The sequence below is a fragment of the Chiloscyllium plagiosum genome, unplaced genomic scaffold (genome assembly GCF_037043375.1).
Source record: "Chiloscyllium plagiosum isolate Xiang-an unplaced genomic scaffold, Cpla_swu_hap1 HiC_scaffold_27, whole genome shotgun sequence".
Lineage (NCBI taxonomy): Eukaryota > Metazoa > Chordata > Chondrichthyes > Orectolobiformes > Hemiscylliidae > Chiloscyllium > Chiloscyllium plagiosum.
In genome coordinates, this window is record NW_028270165.1 from 49,473,521 (window position 1) to 49,486,581 (window position 13,061).

The 13,061-nt window shown below is 48.2% G+C and overlaps 1 protein-coding gene across 1 annotated transcript in view; it reads right to left on the reverse strand.

Moving 5' to 3' along the window:
* Positions 1–1,719, reverse strand: part of LOC148143973 (uncharacterized) — a 44,713-nt gene extending 42,994 nt beyond the window's left edge. The window contains exon 1 of the mRNA XM_087975717.1: positions 1,578–1,719. The gene's annotated coding sequence lies outside the window, so the exon portion shown is untranslated. The remainder of the gene's footprint in view (positions 1–1,577) is intronic.
* Positions 1,720–13,061: the final 11,342 nt, after the last annotated feature.

Consider the following 13,061-nt stretch of genomic DNA (forward strand, 5'->3'; position numbering starts at 1 on the left):
GGTCTCTTGCTGTCCTGGACACCGAGAGAATTGGGACCAGCATTGAACCGATCATGACTGGATATGGATCTACCTGCGTCTAGGTGGATGGGCTGGAACTTTTTCACTGGCGCATCGGAGGTGGAGATGTGACCTTATCAAGGTTTATAAAATCATGAGGGGAGAGATGAGGTGAACGACGGGTGTCCTTCCCCTAGGGTTGGGGTTTCAAGATTAGGGAGCAAATTTTGATGGTGACAGGAGAAAGATTTTAAAAAGACTTGAAGGGCACAATTTTTTTTATACAAAGTGGTGCACATGTGGACTAAATGTCTAGAGGAAGTGATGGATGCAGGTACAGTAACGACGTTTAAAAGACATTTGGATAAGTTCATGAATATGAAAGGTTTGGAGGGATATGGGCCAAAACACTGGCAGGTGGGACTGGTTTAGTTTGAGTACATAGTCAGCATGGACTAGTTGGACTGAAGGGTCTGTTTCTGTGCTGCATGGCTCTGTAACTCGGTCCTATACTAGTCTTAAAACCATTTTCTTGCCTTCCCCATAAACATTCACATAAAAATCAGATGAACTCAGCCTTGAATATATTCAATGACCCCCTAACTGAAGGAAGAAATCCCCACTTCTGAACTTAATTCCTCTTGCTAATACACCACTTGCCTTGCTCATTGCCTGCTGCACCTGTCTGACAACTGGCACAGAAGGACACTGATGCCCCTCTGAACATCCACGCATCATTCCTGATGAAGGGCTCGTGCCCAAAACTTCGACTGTCCTACTGCTCGGATGCTGCTTGACCTGCTGTGCTTTGCCAATTGTGGTCTTCTCTACATCGGGGAAAGCGAGCATAAACTTGGGGAACGGTTTGCTGAGCATCCCAGCTGGGTCCGCAGAGGCTGAGCAGACTTCCCATTTTAATGCCCCTTCCCACTCCCCTTCTGACATGACTATCTTTGGCTTCCTCCATTACCACAACAAACCAAACCACAAATTGGAGGAACAAAACCTCATCTTCTGTCTGAGCAGTCAACAGCCCGGAGGACTCAACACTGAGTTCTCCAGACCCACAGCAGTGTGGTTGAGGGCAAACAGCACAAGGATTAAACCAAACAGTGAGGGGCAAACAGCACAAGGATTAAACAAACAGTGAGGGGCAAACAGCACAAGGATTAAACAAACAGTGAGGGGGAAACAGCACAAGGATTAAACAAACAGTGAGGGGCAAACAGCACAAGGATTAAACAAACAGTGAGGGGGAAACAGCACAAGGATTAAACAAACAGTGAGGGGCAAACAGCACAAGGATTAAACCAAACAGTGAGGGGGAAACAGCACAAGCGCCAGTAAAAGCAGATGGAAAGTGAGTGTAAAATGTCACTATGACAGCACAGGCCCCACATTCCTTCCCCTCCGTCCCCCCCCAACCTGCCTCACCTTTCACCTCCCGGGCCCAGTACCTTCCAGGTGGCCCCATAGTTGACACAGGGGCCGCCCCACGACCAGTAGAACTCCACCACCCAGGCGGCCGACGAGTTCCTAAGCAGGCCCTTAACCCCATCCGCCTCCAGAATGCTCACCGGCTCCTGCCTGCTGTACAGCCGGCCGGTGTGGCCGTGACACAGCAGCTGCGCCAGGAAGGCGGCGGTGCCCAGTGACGGTGTCTGCCCCGGGCCGCACGGCGCCATTTTCCTAACGGCCGCCCTCCCGCCGCTTCCCCGCTCGAGCGACTTCTCCTCCCAACCGCCTTCGCCCCCGCGTGACGTCTGCACGGGGGATGGGCGGGGCCGGGGGAGCCTCACCGTCACCAAGCAACAGCCACCTCGCGCTACAACTGCTCATTCACAAAAACAAACTCTCCTGTCTCGCTCTGCAGCTGCAGGGGGGACACTGCCACGTTTCCAGGAGCCCTGTCTACATTGGGAAAGCTCACGGCTCAATTTAAACAGATATTCCGACATCTAACGGAACGGCTTCATATCTAAAGGGGGCAATCTGCATTTTAAAGGGACATGGACATTTTAACGGGTATTTCTGCAAATAAAGGAGGTTTAAATGGACGAGATTACATTTCAAAGGGATATGGGCACATTACATACGAAGATATCCCTTTGAAAGTGACGCAGTTATATCTAAATGAATCTACATTTCGAAGAGACGGTGCCCTATTTATAAGTAGAGACAATAGGTGTGAATTCTGTCTGTGTCCCAATGTTGAGTCAGACTGACATTTTTCTTAGAAAAGTTCTGCATTTAAATTACATTCTTGAGAAGGTAAGTTATAGATTCGGGTGTAGGTTAGGGAGAATTGGCCGTGCTAAGTTACCCATAGTGACCAGGGATGGACAGGTTAGGGTGGCTTGGCCATGGGGAATACGCAGTAAGGGGTTGGGTATGGTTGGGATATTTTTCAGAGGGCCAGAGAGGAATAGATGGGCTGAATGGTCTGCTTCCACATTGGACCCTCCCCATAAAGGAGCATTTTATCTACATCTATCCTGTCATGCCCCTTTCAAAATTCTACTGGTTTCAGTAAAGGTATGCAGCACAGAAACAGACACTTCGGTCCAATTCGTCCAGGCCGACCAGGATTCCAAACTAAACCAGTCCCACTTGCCTGCATTTGGCCCATATCCCACTAAACCTTTGTATTCATGTACCCATCCAAATGCTGTTTAAACGTTGTAAATATACCGGCAACTACCACATCGTCAGCAAGTTCATTCCACATACAAAGCCACCCTCTTTCAAAATGTTGCCCCTCCGGTTCCTTTTAAATCTCTCTCCTCACCTTAAGTAATATGCCCCCAAGTTTTGTGCTCCCCGATGCTAAGCAAGAGCCCTTTGCTATTCAGCTTACCTCCACTCCTCATTTTATCAATCTCAATGATGTCAACCCCTCACTTCCTCTCCTCCAGTGAATAAAGTTCCAGCCTCTCCTTATAACTCAAACCCTCCAGTCCTGGCAACGTCCTGGTAAATCTTTACCGAACCCTCTGTGATAAGAATACTTCCGATTACAGGGCCATCAGAACTGTACACAGTACTCTGAAAGTGGCCTCACCAACATCCTATACAACCTCAACATGATGTCCCAACCCCTGTACTCAATGGTGTGAACAATGAATGCCATGCTGCTAAATTCCTTCTTAACTGCCCTGTCTACCAGTGATGCAACTTCTAACGAACTATGTACCTGAACACCACTCCCCCATGTCTGTCTGTTCTATAACATGACCCAGGGCCCTACTATTATCAGTACAAGTCCTGCCCTTCCTTGTTTTAGCAAAATGCAACCCCTTGCTTGCATTAATACCTCTCTCACACATGCTCCTCCTCAGACACACACACACACACACGTATACCCCCCAATTCTCTCAGGCTTATACTCCATCACACTCACACTTTACCAAGCATGTACACACTCTCACACACAAACTCACATGCACCCACACACAATTCTATGGGGTGAATTTGTATTGGCAGAATTATATTTGCAGATGTATTCCATTTTGCTAAAAAAAGCACACAATTTCCAGGCAGTCAATCCATGTAATATTTTATGAATTTGGAAATAGAACCAGTCTGACTCACGATTGGAATACTGTCAGACTCAATTCTCAGGAAGAAAGTGAGGACTGCAGATGCTGGAGATCAGAGCTGAAAAGGTGTTGCTGGAAAAGCGCAGCAGGTCAGGCAGCAACCAAAGAGCAGGAGAATCGACGTTTCGGGCATGAGCACTTCTTCAGCCCTTTCCTGAAGAAGGGCTCATGCCCGAAACGTCGATTCTCCTGCTCCTTGGATGCTGCCTGACCTGCTGTGCTTTTCCAGCAACACATTTTCAGACTCAATTCTCACACCTTTAAATGCATTGTCTGAGCTGAGATGTCATCTTTTTTATAAAACCTTAAGTCATCTCAAGAGTGTGACTTAAAAGATGTACTGGCAGTTACACATTAATGAACCAATACCTGCACCCATTCTAAGAGATGAAAGACTTGACAGCAATCTAGGCTTGTTCAATATATTCCATCAGTTGCATGATACTGATCTTTTGATATACATTCTGTGTCTTACAATGCTGCTCCACAGCTACCCGATGAAGGAGCAGCACTCAGAAAGCTAGTGCTTCCAAATAAACCTGTTGGACAACAACCTGGTATTGGGTGATTTCTTTTTAACTTTATCAACCCAGACTAATACCGACACCTCCACATCATTTCTAGTGAACACAGCCCACACCTGAAACGAAGGAGCAGCTTTAAACTAAAAACGTCTTGCAGCTCAAAGCTTTCAATAAGAGTCTGAGCCCGGCGGTAAGTTCATGTAACCTTTATTGTGACTTAACTTAGTTACATCTTCAGATTCCCCCCCTGCAAAAAGGCATAGACAAAGTAGCTGTTTTTTAAACAGCTCAAGATCAAAGCCCACACACACCCCACTGTCTTTACTATTGGGCAGCACCAGGTTGTAATTGGATCCTTGTTACAGCCGTAATCCGGAGGAAGTATTGCCTCACTCAGCAATTTCAACCCATACCCTATATCCTGGTAAGTTTCTCCCTGCTCATTTGCCAGTGGGGAGAGGGCAGTGTAGAGTCAACCAGACTGCTGTGGGTCTGGAGTCATGTGTAGGCCAGACCGAGTGAAGGATGCAGATGGAACGACTGAATGAATACTCTCCCACAATGGCGGTTCCCTTTCCTAACAAGGGAGAGAGTGAATCAGATTGAAAGCACCATCCCACTCTCTCTCCCCCTCTGTTCTCACTCTGCTCTAACTAATTCCCCTGAAGATGCTGATTCAGGATCTTACAGGGGCAGAAAAGCAAAAACATCAAGACTGACATCTCTCTGAATTTTGGATACCACCACTTGAAAGTTAATATCTTTCACAACACTGAGATCCTGCTGAGAGTGAGCAGGTCTGATTTTGGGAAGCAAATACAATGTGTGTCAATTCAGGGTGAATCTGCCACGCAGCTTCTTTAGGAACAACCAGACACAAAATGGTTAACATCCCTGGGAAGGGGAAGCAAAATGACACCAGAGAGAAATTGAATATACTGACATGGCAAACATTAGTGGAAAGCCAGAGTCATAGAGGTATACAGTACAGAAACAGACCATTCGGTCCAACTCGTCTGTACCGACCAGATATTGTAAATCAATCTGGAACCGTTTGCTCACACGTGGCCCATAGCTGGGGTCATCCCCACCCCCCTGTCCTAAGACCTTGATGCCTCCAAGCTGACCTTCAAAGGTTCGGTTTTTCCCTCCATTCTTTCTCGGTTGTCTTTTGTAAGTTTTGAAAACTTTCCCAATCCTCTGAGTATAGGATTTGGGAAGTTGTGTTGTCGCAGTACAGGACATTGGTTAGGCCACATTTGGAACATTGTGCACAATTCTGGTTTCCTTCCTATCAGTAAGATGTTGTGAAACTTGAAAGGGCTCAGAAACATTTACAAGGATATTGCCAGGGTTGGAGGATTTGAGCTAAAGGGAGGCTAGGGCTGTTTTCTCTGGAGCGTTGGAGGCTAAGGGGTGACCTTATAGAGGTTTATAAAATCATGAAGGGCATGGATAGGATAAATAGGCAAAATCTTTTCCCAGCGGTGGGGGGAAGGGGAGGTCCAGAACAAGAGAGCATAGGTTTAAGGTGAGGGGGGAAAGAAACAAAAGAGATCTGAGGGGCAACCTTTTCACACAGAGGGTAGTAAATGTATAGAATGAGCTGCAGGAGGAAGTGGTGGAGGCTGGTACAATTGCAACATTTAAAAGGCATCTGGATGGGTATATGAACGGGAAGAGTTTGGAGGGATATGGGCTAGGTGCTGGCAGATGGGACTAAATTGCGATGGGATATCTGGTCGGCATGGACAAGTTGGACCAAAGGGTCTGTTTCCATGCTGTACATCTCTATGACTAGTTGGACTTAAGGGTCTGTTTCTGTGCTGTATGACTCTGGAACTGTTCTGTACTGGTCTTAAAACCATGTTCTTGCCTTCCCCCACAAACAATCACTTCTTTGTTGTTCAAAAATCAGATGAACTCAGCCTTGAATATATTCAATGACCCCCTAACTGCAGGAAGGCATCCCCACTTCTGAACTCAATTCCTCTTGCTCATATACCACTTGCCTTGCTGAATGCTTGCTGCACCTGTCTGACAACTGGCAGTGACTGGTGTAGGAGGACGCTGGGGCTCCTTTGTCCATCCACACATCGTTCCTGATGAAGGGCTCGTGCCCAAAAAGCCAACTGTCCTGCTCCTCAGATGCTGCCTCACCTACCGTGCTCTTCCAGTACCACACTTTTTGATCCTGATCTCCAGCATCTGCAGTTCTCACTTTCTCCACATCCAATTACATCTCCATTTAAACAATGCACTTCCTTTCTACTTTTTTTTCCACAGCAAAGGCCATAACTTCATATTGTGGTACTGCATTTGCCATGTGTTTGCCAGTTGTGGTCTTCTCTATAATCGGGGAGAGCGAGCGCAAACTTGGGGAATGGTTCACTGAGCATCATATCTGGGTCCACAGAGCCGACCAGAGTTCCCAGTCACCACCCATTTCAATTCCCCTTCCCACCCCCTTTCTGACATTACCATCTTTGGCCTCCTCTATTGCCACAACGAACCAAACAGCAAACTGGAGGGACAACATCTTAATAGAGAAGGAAGTAAGCAATAAATAATAGACCCCTACAGAGTGCTGAGGAAAAAAGGGACCTTACTGTCCAAGTTCAGAGATCCCCAAAGGTATCAGTACAAGTAAAACGGGGAATGAGGAAGGCAGCTGGATGGGTATGTGAATAGGTGGGGTTTAAAGGGATATGGGCCAAGTGCTGGTAAATAAGATATCTAGTCAGCATGGACGAGATGGACTGTTTCTGTGCTGTACAGCTCTATGGCCATCCACTTCATTTTGAAATGTTTGCACTACCACATGGAACATCCTGTTAGGGTTCAGAGAGTGCCAGTTTTGAGTTGAAACTTTATTGCTGGAACAGCACAGCAGGTCAGGCAGCATCCAGGGAACAGGAGATTCGACGTTTCGGGCACAGGCCCTTCTTCAGGAATGAGCAGAGAGTGTTCAGTAGGAGAAGATAAAAGGTAGGGAGGAGGGACTTGGAGGAGGGGCGTTGGAAATGTGATAGGTGGAAAGAGGTCAAGGGGAGGGTGATAGGTCGGAGTAGGATGGAGGCGGAGAGGTCAAGAAGAAGACTGCAGGTCAGGAAGGCGGTGCCGGGCTGGAGGGATCCGGCTGAGACAAGGTGGGGGGAGGGGGGATGAAGAAACTGGTGAAGTCCAAGTTCATCCCCTGCGGTTGGAGGGTTCCCAGTCGGAAGATAAGACGCTCCTCCTCCGACCGTCAGGTTGTTGTGGTTTGGCGGTGGATGAGTCCAATGACCTGCATATCCTCGGTGGAGTGGGAGGGGGAGTTGAAATGCTGTGCTACAGGTTGGTTGGGTTGGTTCGTCCGGGTGGCCCAGAGGTGCTCTCTGAATCGCTCCGCAAGTAGGCGGCCTGTCTCCCCAATATAGAGGAGGCCACACCGGCTGCAGCGGATGCAGTAGATGATGTGGGTGGAGGTGCAGGTGAATCTGTGGCGGATATGGAAGTTTTCCTTGGGGCCTTGGAGAGAAGTGAGGGGGGAGGTGTGGGCGCAAGTGTTGCACCTCCTGCGGTTGCAAGGGAAGGTGCCGGGAGTGGAGGTTGGGTTGGTGGGGGGTGTGGATCTGACAAGGGAGTCGCGGAGGGAATGGTCTCTACGGAAAGCTGATAGGGGAGGGGAGGGAAATATATCCTTGGTGCTGGGGTCTGTTTGGAGGTGGCGGAAGTGACGGCGGATGATGCGCTGTACATGGAGATTGGTGGGGTGGTAGGTGAGGACCAGTGGGGTTCTGTCCTGGTGGCGGTTGGAGGGGCGGGGCTCAAGGGCGGAGGAGCGGGAAGTGGAGGAGATGCGGTGGAGGGCACCGTCGACCACGTCGGGGGGGAAGTTGCGGTCCTTGAAGAAGGAGGCCATCTGTGTTGTACGTATTTTGAACTGGTCCTCCTGGGAGCAGATGCGGCGGAGACGAAGGAATTGGGAGAATGGGATGGCGTTTTTACAGGGGGCAGGATGGGAGGAGGTGTAGTCCAGGTAGCTGTGGGAGTCGGTTGGTTTGTAGTAGATGTCCGTGTTGATTCGGTCGCCTGAGATAGAAACAGAAAGGTCTAGGAAGGGGAGGGAGGAGTCCGAGACTGTCCAGGTGAATTTGAGGTTGGGGTGGAAGGTGTTAGTGTAGTGGATGAACTGTTCAACCTCCTCGTGGGAGCACGAGGTAGCGCCGATACAGTCATCAAACCCTCCAACCGCAGGGGATGAACTTGGACTTCACCAGTTTCTTCATCCCCCCTCCCCCCACCTTGTCTCAGCCGGATCCCTCCAGCCCGGCACCGCCTTCCTGACCTGCAGTCTTCTTCTTGACCTCTCCGCCTCCATCCTACTCCGACCTATCACCCTCACCTTGACCTCTTTCCACCTATCACATTTCCAACGCCCCTCCTCCAAGTCCCTCCTCCCTACCTTTTATCTTCTCCTACTGAACACTCTCTGCTCATTCCTGAAGAAGGGCCTGTGCCCGAAACGTCGAATCTCCTGTTCCCTGGATGCTGCCTGACCTGCTGTGCTGTTCCAGCAATAAAGTTTCAACTTTGATCTCCAGCATCTGCAGACCTCACTTTCTCCTCTTCAGAGAGTGCCAGGTCCTGACATCTCCTTCCTCATGTCTCCTATGTATTTTAAATCAATAATAACATTTGTATGTTCCTGGGTTAGTACTTTAAATACACAGACACATACAAGAAAATCAGAGTTTCTCCTCGGTAGAGACAGTGATGATTTATTTCAACTTGCTAACAGGGTATCAGAAGGGGAGGATCTGCAGACAGAAATCTTGGAAGAAATTCCATAACAAGATCTGACAGGGTCACTCAATATCATTGGGGGGTTGAATCTGGAAAGAGAAATCCATTCGACCTGCTTCAAAGAGGAACTACCAGTGAACTGAGCTTTAACTGGTTACACAGAATGAGTGTGTGTGTCCCAGTGAGCTGACAATGGGAAGGAGCTTTAACCAGTTACACAGACAGAGAGGGGCTGGGGCATTTATTTTACCCCTGGAGCATCAGAGCCTGAGGGGTGACCGTAGAGAGGTTTATAAAATCATGAGGGGCATAGATAGGGCAAATAGCCTAGGTCTTTTCCCCCCAGGATGGGGGAGTCGAAAACTAGAAGGCATAGGTTTAAGGTGATGTTTTTAAAAATTCTCAAGGTCAGGTTCGTAGGAGAGTAGTCTGACACAGAACAAACGACCAAGAGGCGAGACTGCTAGAATATGGGCATTTTATTCCCCGCAGTGTCGCACAACGGGTCTGGCTTATACTCACTCTACATGTTACAAAAACTGGGAGCCGTCAGTTCTCGTAGAGCGGTTGCCAACAACCCACGCTCGGCGGTTAAACGTAACCCCGGAGCAGACTCACCGAACTGGAGACTTTTCCAGCTGATATACTCCCTTCCAGATATAAACATTCATGTGAACAGCAGAGCAAGGCTAAAAAACACATTCCATTCTGGTTACATACAGATAAGAAGATTCACACGGGACTAAGCAACACCTCCATTCCGGTTAGATTCACACATGTATTGGGACATAATTTTTAACCGTTTCACCACATTCCACTGCTTGGAATTTTACACCACAGGTGAGAAGGGAAAGATTTGAAAGGGACCTAAGGGACAACTTTTCATGCAGAGGGTTGTGCATATATGGAATGAACTGCCAGAGGAAGTGGTGGAGGTGGGTACAATTGCAATGTTTAAGAGGCATTTGGTTGGGTACATGAATAGGAAGGGTTTGGAGGGATATGGTCTGGGTGCCGCCAGGGGGAATTAGATTGGATTGGAATATCTGGTCGGCATGGATGAGTTGGGCCGAAGGGTCTGTTTCTGTGCTGGTTCTGGTTATGCTAATCCCTGTGGCCTTATTCCAGATGCGATCCATATCTACAGACAAGACACGATTGACTCCAGCTGAGTGTCTCTCTGGTCACCGCCTCCGTACCCCTTGGAACGATTCGGCTCCCATCTCAGTCCACTTCCACCACATGACCGAAGCAATGATTGGTTATGTTCTTGCTCTAACTAATGTTATGCGTGCCTTTCACTCCCAGGAGCGTGCGGCGTAGAGTGATGTTCCCTCCCTTTCAGCCTCTTCACGGGTAGAGCCTGGTTCGTTGGTGCTCATCAAGAACTGGACTGGCAAAGGTCTCCAACCTTGTTGGAATGGCCCCTTCCAGGTTTTACCTCCCACCCTTACAGCGGTCCCAGTCACTGGGCACTCAGCTTGGGTCCAACTGCACCGTTGTAAATTGATTGACCGCACCAATCAAAAGGGGGGAAGAGGAGGAAAGAATCCTGGAATCTCAACAAAAGGAGTGGACCTTGTCCAGTTGGGTTTTTGAATCTTGCTGTTGTTCTAATGTTAATATTATTACAGATACTTGAACTAAGAGGAGGGACATGTGGGGGATCGCTTATCTCCTCACCTTTCTGATCACGTACAACATCCTGATGGGGAACGCCACTAAGTATGGATGCGACCAGGAATGATCAGAGATTATCCACCACCCATGCTGAGGAGATGTCGTCCATTGCACCGGACCAGACACCTTTGACGTGTGGAACGTGATGAAGATTGATTATTGCAATGGACTCTTACATCAGAAAGACCAGATGGTCCACCAGGACAGTAGAAATCAGTGAGAGTTACCATGTCGTTACCATGTTTTTTTTATTTTACCTGCAGTCGCAAGCCTAGTGAGGATAAAAATGATCAACCCCGTGGGTGGCACGGTGGCACAGTGGTTAGCACTGCTGCCTCGCAGCGCCAGAGACCCGCGTTCAATTCCCGACTCAGGCGACTGACTGTGTGGAGTTTGCATGTTCTCCCCGTGTCTGCGTGGGTTTCCTCCGGGTGCTCCGGTTTCCTCCCACAGTCCAAAGATGTGCAGGTTAGGTGAATTGGCCATACTAAATTGCCCGTAGTGTTAGGTAAGGGGTAAATGTAGGGGTATGGGTGGGTTTCGCTTCGGCGGGTCGGTGTGGACTTGTTGGGCCGAAGGGCCTGTTTCCACACTGTAATCTAATCTAATCTAATTATGGTAAATATTTTAAAGACGCCCAGGAACACCATCCCATTTTGCAGATCGGGCCAACTCGAGAAAAGGGAAGCCTGATACGGGAAACTCCTCAATCCACAAACAACTTATTTATACAGGCCCACAGAACGCTCTTCACCCCAGAGGCAGTAGTATGTTACTCCTCTCTATCGGGAGATGACTTATTTGCCCCGTCTCCAGTCCCTGATTCCATTCTATTCATCAGACTTCCTACTGCCGATCCTGCGAAGAGAAATATCACTTTCCAATACCTCGGGTCTGTGTATACAAACAGCTGGTGTAACACTGGCTGGGGTACAGCAGGCCTTATGCGGCACATGGACCTGGAACGGAACCCTTCCCTTGTCCATTTATAGGCCTTTTCTCTTTTCAGAATCTGATACTGTCACCAAGACCATGTACAATAGAGCTAAGGGAGAGCCCAATGGGAACAGCATTCTGAGAACCATTGTCTCCCATACAGTGCGAGTGCTCGAGTCACTTGGCCCATTTTTTTTTTAACAGAGCTCAAGCACCTCCTCTTGCAAAATGTCGACCCTTTCCTCCTGTCGACCTGACCAGACCCCCTGCTGTAACATTTCAGTAACCTATTTTGACAAACTGTCCGTAATATAAACCAAACCAGACTATTATTTCTTCAGCTAAGGTAAAGCTACCAATTTCCTTGTCCTGGATGGCAAAGATGTCCCTCATAAGGTCACTATCGGAGCCCTTGTTCCCACAACAGTACCTTGTCCTGGCCAGTGGACAAGTTGATGAAACCTCCATCTGAGGAGGATGCAGAGGTCAGTCTCAGCCAACCTTGCTCCAACTGGAAGGATCCCAAGGGTGACAATACAGGGTACCCGATAGCCTGGGGAATCCAGAGTACCCTGAGTTTGGAAGGATCGGCAGGGGTGACAAGTCAACAGAACCGCAATTCCCTCTTTTGCGGCCTGACCTTTCGAGGAAATAAGACGAAAGAGGCTCTGAAACAGAGTAAACTGGGATTATCAGACTTGTGTCTTTTACTCTGTGCAGAATCAGTATGCCTTCGACTATATACTCCCCCAGGAGGGTGAGGTCTGCACCATTGTCCAAGATAAATGCACTGTGGGCATTCCCGATCTCACTGGCAATATTAACTAAGATACAAGAAGAGATCCAGGTATTCCTTGACAGAATGACTGAAGGGACCAGTTGGGGAAACTGCAGATCGGGCTCATGGTACAATTGGCTTAGCAATTTAGCTATGTTTGTTTGTCAGTATTGGTATTGTTAGGTATTTAATTGCTAGGCTTATGAGGTCCCTTAGTGATATAGATTTGCCCCAGAAGATGCTCCTTTTGCGATCTGATGGCTCACCCACACGTGTCGATGGCGATGATAAATATGACCAGATGAGCTGCGAGGATGGTGGTGCCGCTCTACAGGATGTTGATGGCTGGACCACCTTGAAGGGCATTCGTTTGGACTAGCCTTCTCTTTCAGTGATCGCGGTGCAATCAAAGGGAGGGATGAGGGTGTGGGCATCTGGGTGATAAAGTCTATAGCCTTAAAACTTGTCTTTAAACATTCAGATTAAAATGTAATGCTGAATTATTGAATACATTTACTGCACTAGAAAATAAACAGGCAGGAAGGCTCAAAAAGAGGAGAGAACTTAAAGATAGGGACTCCTGGGCTCACCAAGTGATAACAGGATGCTGTAAGGCAATTAAGAACGTTTACTTTATCATCGGTGAATCTGTGTGAACAGGACCCCAAGTGATAACATTCACAGCCGTTCCCTTGTGAAATGAATGATAGTCTTTGAATCTGACCCTGAAACAAGACTCGGTACTATCCATAGCTT